This window comes from Haemaphysalis longicornis, unplaced genomic scaffold (assembly GCF_048455015.1).
Source record: "Haemaphysalis longicornis isolate Haplotype H1 unplaced genomic scaffold, Haemaphysalis longicornis Haplotype H1 scaffold_1, whole genome shotgun sequence".
In the NCBI taxonomy this organism is placed as follows: Eukaryota; Metazoa; Arthropoda; class Arachnida; order Ixodida; family Ixodidae; genus Haemaphysalis; species Haemaphysalis longicornis.
This window is the reverse complement of record NW_027526203.1, coordinates 197,337,633-197,351,450: the sequence shown is the minus strand read 5'-3', so window position 1 is coordinate 197,351,450 and position 13,818 is coordinate 197,337,633. Positions and strand designations below refer to the sequence as shown.

The window sequence follows — 13,818 nt, the reverse complement described above, 5'->3', positions numbered from 1 at the left end:
TTCGGCTTTCGTCGGACGACACGTGGTGCAAGTAATTGAAGCCGTTATTTCTCTATCATCTTTCCTTTGATTTTTTTTTTTTCGTGTCATAAATGAGGTGATCGAAAAGTGCGCTGTCTTTCCTTCATGGAGCCGGGATAGCGCCGAAAAAAAACTTCTGAATTGGGGTCAGCGGAAAGCTTGACGGCCAGCCTGTTCCCGTGTTCGGTTGCTCTGTAATCTATCTGGCTGTCGTCTGCACCGCACTTACTCTACGCCAAGGCAATAAATTTGACTGAAATTGAAACAGAAGCACGGCTTAGCTCCTGTTGTAGTCTGGCAGCTTTTTGGTTCTGTTTACTAGCTGAAATTTGTTTCTCTTAATAAACGTGTGTTAAGAAAAACACGGCAGATCCCTCTTATTTTACTTTTAAATGTCCGTACCTCACTGTACGGACCAGCTCCGCAAATGCCGTTTCAACATTCTCGATTTGTGACGTCACAAATGCTAGTGCGGTAAAAGTTTAAAGCGCAGCAATACCAGATTTCACACTTTTGGCGTTCTGTGCTTTGCCGCAAATGGTATCTTTGTATTCACGGCACTGTAATCTACGCGCACAGGCCAACTCGTTTTCACACCTGAGTGTTCCTTTAAGCGCGAAGATCGCCTTTGCTCTCTCTTTGATTACCCTGTTTATTCCCTCGAGTGACGTTCAAAAAGACCGAGCCGTAGCCACGCAACGTCTCCTCCTGAAGACTTTCAGCCTACTGACTCTGGTCGGCCCATTCCGCGCTGTGTTGCGGAGTAGTTGATAAAACTCCATTAGCCGAAATACACGTTCGCAGAAGGAGCACGCAGAGGTGGATATAATACAAGCTGGGATAACATAATGACCGTAACGCATCGAAACCACCGTGTTGACCTTTGCTTACGGTGCATAACCAGTACGCTCGGCTCGCATCATATTGTTTGTGAGTTTATTTTTGTCTGTGGACGCTGAAACATAACCCCAGAAAAAAAAAAAAAAAAGAACTCAGTTACCAACTTGAGGATGCGTACTGGTGAAGGGGGAGGGGGAGGAGGGGGGTGGTGGAGTCGGCACGAAATGCCCTGTGGTACGTGGCGATAGCTGCTTTATTTTTGTCGCCGTTTTCTGCCTTAGTCTAGGAAGGCTACGTGGAAGAGTGGTATATGTGTTTTCTTGTCAAGCCAGTCGGTCGGTCTTGGCTAACTTTTTGTTTTTGTTCTCACTTTCCCTGGAAGCTCTCCGCCAGATGTGATTACGAATCTTGGGTCACTGAAGTTCAAAGTTGGACTGCGCCCTTTACCAACTCTCCCCGTGCTTTGCAGAAGGTCGTATGCGATCATCTTCTTCAGGCGTTTAGAGAGGGGAAGTATTATTTGCTAAGAAGAAAAATCTATTATGGCTTGCATATTTTGACACAGCCGTAAATAACAACGCCGAAAATATATGCCGTTGCTGCTCCAGGCCCATGTCCATACCACGGTCACAATGCTACACAGGTGATTAGGCGCGCCGTATACATATATATAGTGGAGGGCTCTAGGTTAATTTTGACAACCTGGGAATCATTAACGTGCGGCGAAATCATGTACACACGGGCGTTTTCGCTTGTCGCCTCCATCAGAGAAGCGGTCGCCGCGGCCCGGAATCGAACACGCGTCCTTGGGCTCAGCAGCACAACGCCATTGCCACTGAGCCACCGCGGCGGGTGGATCTCCGGGGAGATCGAGTAGTGTCCGTACACACATATTACACATGACGCAAGTCCACCCGGGTGGCTGATCAGAAATGACACCACGGTAACTTAGTAGGATTTTCTTTTCGTCGTTCTGAAACAACAAATGGGAGACACCGACCCGCACGAGATGCCTCTGGATTGATTGATTGATTGATTGATTGATTGATTGATTCTCTTTATTCATGGAGGTTCGTATCCCGGGGGGGGGGGAGGGATTATAGTTATAGGAAGTAATAGTTGGGTGGCACATCCTCGTGCCCCCAGCCATGAATGTCGTCTTCCGGAGTCCGGATTGTCATCCGTCCGCCAACAGCGTTTCTCTCTCTCTCTCTCTCTCTCTCTCTCTCTCTCTCTCTCTCTCTCTCTCTCTCTCTCTCTCTCTCTCTCTCTCTCTCTCTCTCTCTCTCTCTCTCTCTCTCTCTCTCTCCCTCCCTCCCTCTCTCTCTCTCTCTCTCTCCCCCTCCCTCCCCCTCTCTCTCTCTCTCCCTCCCTCCCTCCCTCCCTCCCTCTCTCTCTCTCTCTCTCTCTGCTTACATTTGACCTTGTTCGTGTGTACCTTCAGCGCAACATAAACCCATCGAATCGGAGCAAACGGCGAATTCGGTGTGCTGTCCTCTCAGTTATTCGGCGGATGCAAGGGCACCGTCCTGCGCTGTCCTGGTTGGGTGAGGCCATCCTGACAATGCTTCCTCACGGTGGCGAAGTTTCGTCACTTTCATGCCGTAACGCTTGTTGGCAAGTTTATGCCGCAAGCTAACCACGCGTAGCTCTTGGCGTGCCGACAGCGTGGCCATTACATGCAGCGCGCGCTGTACAACGTTCGACGGAGAATGGCATGCCTATAGGCCGGTCTGTGGGCCAGCGAAGCGGTAACAATGCGGTTCATCCGCCATGTTTTCTTAATCAATTTTGTGCCCTCCTTCTTTTCGTCGTGCTCCAACTTGTCGTTCGAGCTCGCGTGCGTGTGTGTGTGTGTAAACAATGGTTGAAGACGGTTCTTTTTATTATTAATAATGCGAGAGCATTGTGTGTCCCTTAGGCGAAAAATACGGCCTTGTCCGTAGTCCTGTGGTCGGATAATTCCATGTGCTGCTCGCCGTCATCTAAGAAAAAAAAGCACACACAACTTCTGGGAATCCCTCGTGGCTATACGTATAGCGCTCCAGGGGAAGCCGTCAGTCTGGCCAGTGTCTTTCGGGGCTGTTGAAGTGACTCGCGCCGTTTGTCGCGATAGAAAGCGCTCCAACGGCGGGTGCGCCGCCAGTTTCTGCGTCGCCTAAGCGCGGTGCACCACGCAAGTATGCCAACACGGCCGCCGCGCAGGTGTACGATGCTGCGAGGAGAGGCAAATGCCAGCAACTTGGTGATATTTCAAGGGTGTTGTTGTGTACCAACTCACGTACGCAAACACGATGTAGAAGTCCGCGAGTTTTTTCACGAGCATTCCAAACGAGGTCATAATGCTTTCGGATTCGAGCCACGTAAGCAGACTTCAGTGCCCAGTGAAATTTTATTAACGCTAGAACGTGCGCTGGAATTGCTTGAGGCGCAGCAGAACTGCTTGTCGAAAGTGGAGGCGCCGGTTGGTTCCGACCAGATCGCCCACCGGACAGGTCGGAACCGCCTTGTCCGATCGGTCCAGTCGGTCAGTCGCTTGGACTGCAGTCAGGCGGACGTGGAATGAAAATGAGCAGAAAGTTAAGAATCGTTGAATTAACAGGTGGCGCAAGTCGCGCTGTAGCTGCGGGGCGCGGACACGTGTCCGCGCGGGCACGGGCGCATGCGTACGCTGAAGTTCGAGGAAGCCGCAATTGCTATCTCAAGGTACGAGTAGTGCAGAAATGCGGGCTTGTCACCGCACACGAGACAAAATGACAGAAAAGTTTCACAGGCAATAAATTGCTGGTTTCCAGTTGACGCTCTCCCGTTTTTGTGATTTTACGAAATGATCAGTAATCCCCATCAACTACGTAAGATTGAGGTTCAAGTGTCTGTAAGCGCGTGGGTGACAGTGAGTGAGTGAGTGAGTGAGTGAGTGAGTGAGTGAGTGAGTGAGTGAGTGAGTGAGTGAGGGAGGGAGGGAGGGAGGGAGGGAGGGGATGTTTTGTGTACAGATTTCTCAGGGGACGTGACCTCGGTACTGATTTCCCGATTCAAGCTCAAGAAAAGGAAGAGTCGGGAACAAAATTGTGATCTTATTTCAAACTGTTCTTTCGTTTGTATACTTGTATCCACTTGCTTACAAATACGCTCCCGTCCCCTCACCCGCCCCCTTCCTCGTATTTAGGCGAGAAGAGAGGCTGCTGAAATCCTCGTCGCGTGCGTGCAGCGTCCGGGCACTCTCGCTGTAATTGTGTGCCGATTCTGGGGCTCACGTATCGCTTTTTTTTTCTCCCTCTGCCCTTTCGCAGGAGGAGCGTGAGCGCCGTGGTCGCCCTCCGCATGCTCCTTGCCGGCGTCGCTGGGCCGAGATGACGGCACTCGGACCGTAGGCTGTCGTCGCCCGTTCCGCGGTGCCTGCATACCTTGCCGCCCACCCACTGCTCAGCGCGCCAGGAACCACCGTGAGTGTTGCGCATGCATGGGGAACGGATACATCAGCGCGGGTTCGATAGCAGGCTCCAGGGGGGGGGGGGGGGGGGGGGGGGTAGTCTTTCGGGCAGGAGAAATCGGCAAATGCCCGTGTGTACCCGATATTTTTGCCCGCATTGACGATCCCGCTGAAAATTAGTTTGGTTTCTCGAAGCCAAGGGAAAGTTTGACGCGTCGAAACCTTAATTTCAAATTCGGCCTCCAGGTATTCATGGTAAAGCGCGGCGTCGAAATCGGGCCACCTCAAATGCTGTCGGCCCACAAACAAACATCAACAGTGGGACGAGGGTTTGAGGCTCGAGTTGAAAGCTGCCAAGTCTATCGGGCCCCAGTGCCACTGAGCTCCGCTTTCGTGGGATAAGACAGCCCTGGTCTGGGTTCCCCTTGCGCGACTGGAATCTTTCGTTCCCGACTCCGCGCGGGTTTTGCGCTGAAAGCCTTCGGGTTTCCGTGGCGGCGCTTGCGGAGCACGTCCTCCGCCACCCGCGCTTCCCGTCAAGCGTGAATGGAAGCTCCCTGAGCTTCCCGGCATCCGCCGTCGCTTTTATCCGACTGAGCGAAGACGCGAAGCCTCCGCGCCTCTACAGCGCAGCCATTATTCGCGGGCGATATATTTACGCGCATCTCCTCGTGCGCTCGTCGTCTTTCTGCTGGCTGCCCGAGTCTCGCCGCCACCCTGTTCCTGTTTCGGCAAGACTACCGGCAGCCGCGTCGCTTTTTACTTTGTTACCGGAGAAGCGAGGCGCTCCGCGGAATATAAGAAGCCGAGCTAATCGCCGCCCACCTGTATCGTGCCGCTGAGTGCGGCATGCGGGGCGTCCCTGTGTGAGACGGGCCACTCTTTCGGAGCAGCCGAGCGGAGCGCGAGCTCCCGGGTGTTCCTTTGTTCGTCCGGCTCGCGTGCCGTTCGCCTCGGGTGGCAGACGGAGGGACTGCTCCGCGACACGTTGTACTACACCGCGTCGGTTGCTATTGTTGCTACCACGTGTGCCTTGGGATTGGGGGCGGAACAATTATAGGGTGAAGAGCGAAGACTCTGCTCGCCGCCGTGTGTGTGGGGCACCTAGTTTGGTTTGTTCTAGCGGGTGCTTCGGCTACTTCGTACGCACCGTGATGCTCAGCGCGAGGTTCGCGGGTTCGACTCGATGCCGTGTTTCTGGTGGGGACGCAAATTCGGAAACGCTCGTGCGTGCGAGATTTCTGGGCGCGGCTAAAAAACCACGCGTGGTACAAATTTGTCGGCTCGCTTTACGGTTACAGTTGACAACTCACGGCTGCTGTCGTAAGTTTGCAAGTACTGTCGTGAAATTAGTGTCATTAGTGTCAAAGGCCACCCAAAATACGACGTTTCCTCCACTTTCAGCGTTGAAGAAAGGCCGTGTAGTTTCACTGTGGCGTCGTTAAAAGAAAGCCAAGTTCGCATTCCTCCAAGAGACGGGAGCAAACCTGTATATTTCCAGAAGTATCATAATTTATTCCAGGGAACGCATTATCGAATTAAAAAAAAATCGGTTAGGGTGGAAAATCCGGATGTAAAATGGGCACCAACCTGTCGTGCAAAATGGCGGCGGGTGACTGGGGCGTGGTCGGTTAGGGAATATCGAATGGGATTACTGTGGTGTGCGTGTTTTCCGCGTGTTCCCGCCGCAGTGGTTGGCGGGACGCCGGGTCTAAAGCGAATTTATTAAGCGATTTTCTTCCGGAAGCTACGTAAACACAAAATTATTTTTGGTCTGTCTGTCTGTCATCCGAAACGTGACCCATGGTGTGGTCACCCAAAAGTAGTAACCCGGGGCCCACAAATGACGACCTAGCGGTGAACCGCTAGTATCCTGCCCGTGGGCGGATCACATGACCCATGGTAGGGAGCTGGATAGAGAGAGGGTGGACGGAGAATGTGGTGTGTGTGCAAATGGGGGATATAGAAGGGGTAGGTGGAGGAGAAGAGTTTTATAGGTGGGAGCGGAAAGGGTGAAGCATAATGGTCGAGGACAATGGGAATGCAGGGAGGAGGGTGGGAAGGTGCAGCAAGGTAGGAAAGAATGGGATAGCGGAGGTGGGAGGAAGGAAAATGGGATGGGTGGTGGAAGCGGGATACGGAGAAGGGATGGGGAGTGGACGGGGAGCGTGAATAAGGAGCAGGGAGATCTGGAGGGAAGGGAAAAGGCAAAATGGCAGCATCTCCACTCCGTGGATGGTGGCGAGGGTGCGGAGTACGGGGACTCCAAATGACATCCAAGTTGCGCACCGACCGTCATTCGATTTGAGCCGTGAGTCGCACCTTGATTATTCCCCAAATGAAACTGCAACGCACGGCTCAAATCGAATTTCGCTTGATTTTCGCTTGATGGGGGTGTGCGCGCGGATGGACGCGGACGGGAAGCGGGAGGTCATAAGGTACTCCGCACTGTTACGGGCGAGGGAGTAAGCCGTTTGACTCTCGGCTACTAACTCACGGTCGTAGCCCAATGGGTAAGACGATTGACACTACCTCTGTCTGGTCTACCAGATGCAGGCTCGAATCCTGCAGGTGGCTGTGTTATTTTTTGCAATTGTAAATGCTATGCGCACGGACGCGGACGGACATTGTGCGGTCCTAAGGTACTCCGCACCTTTATGGCAGTGTAACGTGAGAGGCCGGTAGGTGGGGATGAGAGAACGGGTAGCGCTTGTTTTATTTCAAAGATAGTGTGATCCTGCAGAATGGGACATGATGGGTGCACATGATTCCATACGCCTTCTGACAGCTTTTGTAGAAATCTTCGTAATTGGGGTGGTAGTGAGCATGTTATATAGAGATACGCTACACGTTAAATATTTTCGGCGCGCTACGTCGGCACCATGAAGAAGGTTTCGGTACAGCGTTTCGTCGGTTTTGCGTTGCGACATGCTAGAACTTATCGCGCCATCTGTTGAATCGAATACAAAACGACTCGCTCATCTGGCCGAACGAGTACCTGGGATTTCTCACGACTACCCGACCAGCGGAACCAAACGCCTTCTGGTTAGTCTTAAATGCAAAACGGGCATGACATAATACGAATATTGTCCCGGGGTTACTTGCATTGGCAATCGCACACAGCACGTAGAGCCAAAAGACAATTGGTTTGACGTGTACATTTTATTACTTCAAAACCACCCAGAAATCTGTTTCGAACAAACAACGTAGTGACGTAACTGCTTGCACTGCGAGACCGTAGCACAAAAATAACATGCGATGACAAAAATAACCTGCGAAAAATAACATGCGATAGATGGTACTTCACGCGATTTTCAGGGTCGAGCTTCAGGGTCGAGTCGCTTCACTCTGGCGCAAGCCAGTCTTTTAGCCGCACACACTGGGTTGAGTCGTCGCTAGCGATAACTAATTCCGAACATAGCAAGCACAGTCCACCCGCAGGAGCACATGTACACCGTCACATTCCATCGTGAAGCGAACGCGTCAACTGCGCGCCCGCATGCACACACGCACGCACACAACTTCGGAGGCCGGCCTGCAGTCGCTTCGTTAGGGCAATCAGCGATGTCACGATAGTTTTGCTCACCGCGAGAGCAACGTACAAGCCATGGGACCCATTTAAGCAAACAGGAGCAAAAGGCTCATTCTGTGAGACAGAAATTACTGCTCACGGAGCGCAAGCGTTGAGGTGCCCCGCTCTAATTGCCCACATGATGTAAACACAGGGATAGGCAATGCGCGAAAGGGCCGTAGAGTATACGCTATATACGTTGCTGAAATAGCTTGTGTTCGTCTGCGGCCGCCGTTAAAGGCGAAACCAACTTTGCGTACTGCGCAGTGCGACGCCAGGGCATAGGTCGGCAGGCTCACTCGTGAGTGCGCTCACACTGCACCCTCCTCTCACCGCTCATGAGCGTGCGGTGAGTGAGCCTCGCCATCGTTTTGGACTGGCGAGTGGGAGAGCAACTCGCGGGCAGCCCCGCTTACCTCATGCGAGTGCGAGTGCGACTCGTCACTCGCGAGTGCACTCGCGCTACTCGCGCCATTTGCGGTGAGCGCTACTTAATTTGCGCTTGTACTCGCTGTTGGCTATTCGTCGCAGGAGCCGCTCGCTGTGATGCTTGTTAATGGCGGGATTGCTCTTAGCTTCGGGAAGATGTCGGCAGTGAGCTCCTGCAATGGACCGGGTTGGACTGGAAATTACTATAATATAACCTGCAGTGGGCTGGAGTCTGTTACGATCCCCGCCCTGACGTGGCCCGCCGTCGTATCTTCTCTGCGACACTACTAAGCGATAGCCCCTTTGCGGAGCTTGTGCCTTTCGAGCGCAATAAATACCTGCTGGATGGCCCACGCTTGGGTCAGCCTAGAATTAATTCTTTGGTGACGTGCTGATTTAGGAATACACTCTTAGGCAAAAAGGACTAAAATAGGGACTAAAATACAGCCGTTAGTCTTCGCGGGCGACCGTTCATCTTTAAAGGGAGTATCTGCGGCAGAGTACGTGCCGTGTGCATAAATTCGGACTAACTGTTCCTCCCCGCCGATCTATAAGGAGTAACGGGAAGACGAAACGCATGCAGTTAGTCTCTTTGCTGCGTCGTTAATCCCCTAATGGCGTCGTCGTTGCCCTTTCGCGCATATGTCTGCGAACAGTTTTATATTTCCAAAACACAAGGCATTGCAGTCACTGGGTGCTTTAGATGGTGCCACGGGAGAAAATATTGATGTTAGTTATAAGAAAATCGCCTAGGGTTAGTAGAGCGGCGGGTAATGGCAAGGAGCGGCGAAGCGCGATTGTCATACGCTTCTCGGCGAGGTTATGTTGATACGCTGTGTTGCATTCGATTCGTGCGAGATAATAACGGCCAATGAAAGCTTTCAAGCGCCTTAACAGTAACTCAAAAATTAGTGACAGTAGCGAAAGTGGATTCCTGAGCGTAATGAATATGTATATGTTTAACAGACTATAAGAAACGCATATAGCTGATGACAACTGCAAAACAAAAATGCTCGCTACAGGTAAGCGTCGCGAAGTTATCTTTTACACTCAGTACATAATTGCCTTGGGCACCAAAGCTATGACAATGCTGCAACTGCTGTAAAACCCGCTTGCATTTCGCGGTCGCAATCGTCTAGCGACGCGAATTTGGAGAATTCAGGCTAAGCAACACCAAATTCGCTTTCGCCGATGCAGGAAAATATGGCATGTTTCCTTATTCTGACACTCACACAGACGACACCTTTCACATACGTTACATAGAGCACTTAACATATGTATCGAACACTAAGAAAGCACCTAGCTTGCGCTAATTTGTGCGGAAACAAATGAGTCGTCCGATCGCCCAGCTACCTATCTCAACTAGGCGACGACGAGTTGATTGTTATTTACGAAAAAACTATGGTTGTGAGGCTCTACTTCGAATCGAACTGAGCAATAGTCCCTAAACCTAGCAAACCGCTAAGCGCAAGGCGCAAAACGCGGTCACGTTCGCTTGCACATATAGAAATTCGGGCACTAGTTTAAATGGATCTGTTGCGTTATGCACAGAACTACACCCTGTACACTTGAATATTATCTGCCGCAGGAACCGTCCGGCGGCGTGGTCTAGCGGATAGCGCGTCGGGTTCCTTGTGTGGAATACCGGGCGTCGGGGGTTGGCGTTTTTTTCTTTTTTCTGCACTCTACGCAGTTGGTCCTTGGGGAGTATCGGAACGGACCATCCGGGTGGGGGACTAACCGTTCGTCCCCTCGCAGTTAGTCCCCAAAGGGACTAATGATTGTGGCAGAGGCCGTTAGTCCCCGAAAGGACGAACTTTTAGTCCTTTTTGCCTAAGAGTGTATGATTTGGATGGCCTTCTGACGCCGTAATGCACTAATACTGTTCGCTTTCATGACTCGTGGAGGGTCTGATGCACACACTCGCGTGCGAGGGGAGACGGCGAGTGGTAAGTGCGAGCGCGAGTGAGTGCGAGTGGTGACGGCGAATGGTGAGCGCAAGTGAGTGTGAGTGGTCATGGCGAGTGGTGAGCGTGAGCGCGAGTGAGTGCGAGTGGTGGAGGGTGCGTATTGAGCGTGAGCGCGAGTGAGTGCGAGTGGTGAGGGCGACTGGTGAGCGTGTCTGTGGGTGAGTGCGTGAGGAAAAATATATTTTTCGGTGCGAGTGTGAGTGAGTGGCGCCCAGTTTTGCCGAGGTATGCGCCAGGGAATAGCGTATACGACTAACACTAGGCGTAATTCTGAAAACGCTGTACTAAAACTCTCTAATAAATAAGTACGGAAACTCAGGTTTGCATAGTGAAACTGGGGGAACATGGGCGTGTGGGCTGTTACAAATTATTTTACCAGGGGAGAGCTTTTAGTTCCGCCGTGGAGCGTTACCAGAAAACTATCGGTGAGGGGGAGAGGGCGGAAATGCTAAGAAGTGTTAGGGAAAGTGCCGAGAAGGAGGCAAGGAGGCCACGAGCAAGGGAGGGGGGGGGGGGGGGGGAACGATGCGAACGCTGCCGTACGGCGAAGACGCTCGTTAATCGAGGCGCCCTACTTCAACGTTTATAGAACCGCGTTTCCCTACTCCACGTGCGTTGCAAGCAGAACATGGAGCCTATCTAGTGGAACCTTGCGTAACTATTGCCGGTTGATTTCTTAAAATGGCGCCAGAAGCTATAGTGGCGCGGGCGACAGCAGGCGACGGCGGAGGGAATTCTTTTTCTGCAATTGATGAAGTATTTATTTTCGAAGAAATCAAGCATGTATAATTTTTTATAAAGGAACACTGCAAATATCACTCCTGTATTTATTTGTTGCCTTACATTTGCGTAATGTCTTGTTCTTCTTCAACAATGTTGACAAGTATGAACATTACACCGGACATAGACGGGTAGATTTAGCTATCACTATACAGGGTGTCCCAGCTATCATGCACCAAGATTTAAAAAAAGGGAAATTGCGTAACTCGAAGAAAACCTAGTGCATAATGTTTGCAGTACTGTGAAGAAGCGGAGAGTAATTTTTTCGTTAATGAGACCTAATTAATTAATTGTAATTAATTATCTAACTCGAGAAATACTGTCCTAATCACTAAAGTGTCAATGAGGCACTTGTAGGTAACCACGAGGGGCATCCAACTGCGTTATTTTCAGCAACGAACTAATTGCGTACTCATTTATGCGGACTGATAAAGGAAACCCGCGAAATATGAAAAATACCACGTGATGACGCTTACGCGCGCACCGTAAAGTAACGCCCTCAAACAGGCTGCCTCTGAGTTAGCCAGAATGAAATAGACAAAAGAAAGAAAGAAGAAATCGCGATCGAGTTTGTTCCTTATCTGCACACGCGTCCCGCGAATCTTGCTGCTGCTGCTCCTTCCATGCATGCTATTATCAAGGTGATGCGCTGTCTCTTAGGGCGGGTAACACGCGAAGCAGTTGCTTTCAATCAGCTTTGTTTGGAGACGCTGCTTTACAATGCGCGCGTAAGCGTCATCACGTGGTATTTTTCATATTTCGCGGGTTTCCTTTATGAGTCAGAATAAATGAGTACGCAATTAGTTCGTCGCTGAAAATAGCGCAGTTAGATGCCCCTCGTGGTTACCTACAAGTGCCTCATTGACACTTTAGTGATTAGGACAGTATTTCTCGAGTTAGATAATTAATTACAATTAATTAATTAAGTCTCATTAACGAAAAAACTACTCTCCGCTTCTTCACAGTACTGCAAACATTATGCACTAGGTTTTCTTCGAGTTCCGCAATTTCCCTTTTTTTAAATATTGGTGCATGATAGCTGGGGCACCCTGTATAAGACTATTGCGCAGGCATTGTTTTGCTTTGGCCGGGTGGCTGAATCGAGTTACAGACAGACAGACGGACAGACGGACAGACAGACAGACAGACCAAAATTTCTGGGTTCAAGTAGCCCAAGAAAGACTATCGTCTTTAAAAATCACTAGACCTAACAACGAATTTAGGCACCCATCGCTGCAAAAACCATTCCATCTCGCCTTCAAAGACAAATGCACACGTTGGTTTGGGAGGTTGGAAATAAATAAGAAAAGAACGAAGGAAGCAATAACCTCCCCCCCCCCCCCCCCAATTAGGCACAACAGAAAACAATTAAAAACCGCCGCCGCATGAAACAAAAAGAGACGAACCAGGGGAACAAAGCGCTTCCCGTGGTCGGAATCTAACCTGGGTCCCTCGCGTTATGAAAGCGGCTTCTATGCGATTGCGTTCGTGGCGTGATTTCTCGCGTGCTGTTCTCCTCGCCAGTTCACGCACGCTCGCGCCTGAAGTGGGGTTCTTTCGCGTGCTAACGCGGTCCACTGTGGGAGAGATGTGAAAGGCTGCGGACGAAAAGACCCGGGCCTGCCAGTTTACCTTCAGCGGCAAGTTCGGAAATGCATGTGAGGTGCAATAGCCAGGTCTCCGATGAAGGGAAAGGGTGCCGCCAGCTCGGCTGTTTCTCCAGCCTTGCACCACTAGTGCTATCTGCACCAATTTTCTTTTCGCTGGAAATTTGAAAATTTTTGAGGCAGACAAAACAGCAAGTAGCGTGGCAATTAATTGTAGTGCCCGTCGCCCGCGTGCCATGGAATTTTTCGGGCCGGTACTACGTTACGCATATTTTCCAAGCGACGGCGACATGCGCTGGGATGTGAGTGCGGTGCCTGCGGCTTAAAGGCCCAACCACATGCACGCGTAAAATCAGTCGACGTACTCACGCAACGACGTACGCCTGCGGCGACGTACGCCCCTACATTTACGCGGTCCCAAGACGTTGGAGAGGGCGAGTAAACACATATCGCCGCAACGCGCGCGTAAACCAATGCGCCGCGCAGTGTGGCTCGACTACCCCGGACTGAGCTTTGTGGCGACCAGTTCAAGTACATTTTAACTCAAATAAAACAAATAATGCCTATTCTCACAAAAGTACGTATATTTAATACAGAAACAACTAAAACATTTCTTGGGACATGCATACTTGGCAGGCACAAAACCCTCTGCTACATTTGGCGTAAACATTCCATGCTCCCATAGTTGCTCGTTGCTTCGCGTGTTTTGTCCGGTTGTTTGCTCTCCGTATTTTACAAATTACTTCGTTTTACCGCATAAATAATAGTTAGGGTAGCTTATTTATCAATTAGCTTTCTTGTTATGCGACCTGACCGCCAGATAACATCACCGCCAGAGGTTAACACCGTGCGCCCGAAAGTTTGCGTCGATGGCTGGTATGACTCGGGCGTAACAAGCGCGTAGCAATGCATTCGGCGTACGCCGGAGTACGCCGGTTCCTTACGCGCTTACGCCGGTTTACGTCGTTGCGTAACTACGTCGGTTTTATGCGTGCATGTGGTTGGGCCTTGAGAGTGAATTTGAGAGCGGAGGTGTGTTCTGTCGGCTCAAAACCTCTGTGAGCGCCCTCTTGGGTACAGTCACGATGGAGAGCCACTAAACGCGGCCTGCCGCATTGCCCGTAAAGCCTTAAAGGGGTCCTGAAATACCTTCCGCCGATGCATGGA

The 13,818-nt window shown here is 51.0% G+C and overlaps 1 protein-coding gene across 1 annotated transcript in view; it reads left to right on the top strand.

Moving 5' to 3' along the window:
• The window catches only part of LOC144140994 (ecotropic viral integration site 5 ortholog-like), a 295,696-nt gene that overhangs the window by 96,228 nt on the left and 185,650 nt on the right, over positions 1-13,818 (top strand). Inside the window, exon 2 of the mRNA XM_077672493.1 lies at positions 4,155-4,307. The gene's annotated coding sequence lies outside the window, so the exon portion shown is untranslated. The remainder of the gene's footprint in view (positions 1-4,154; positions 4,308-13,818) is intronic.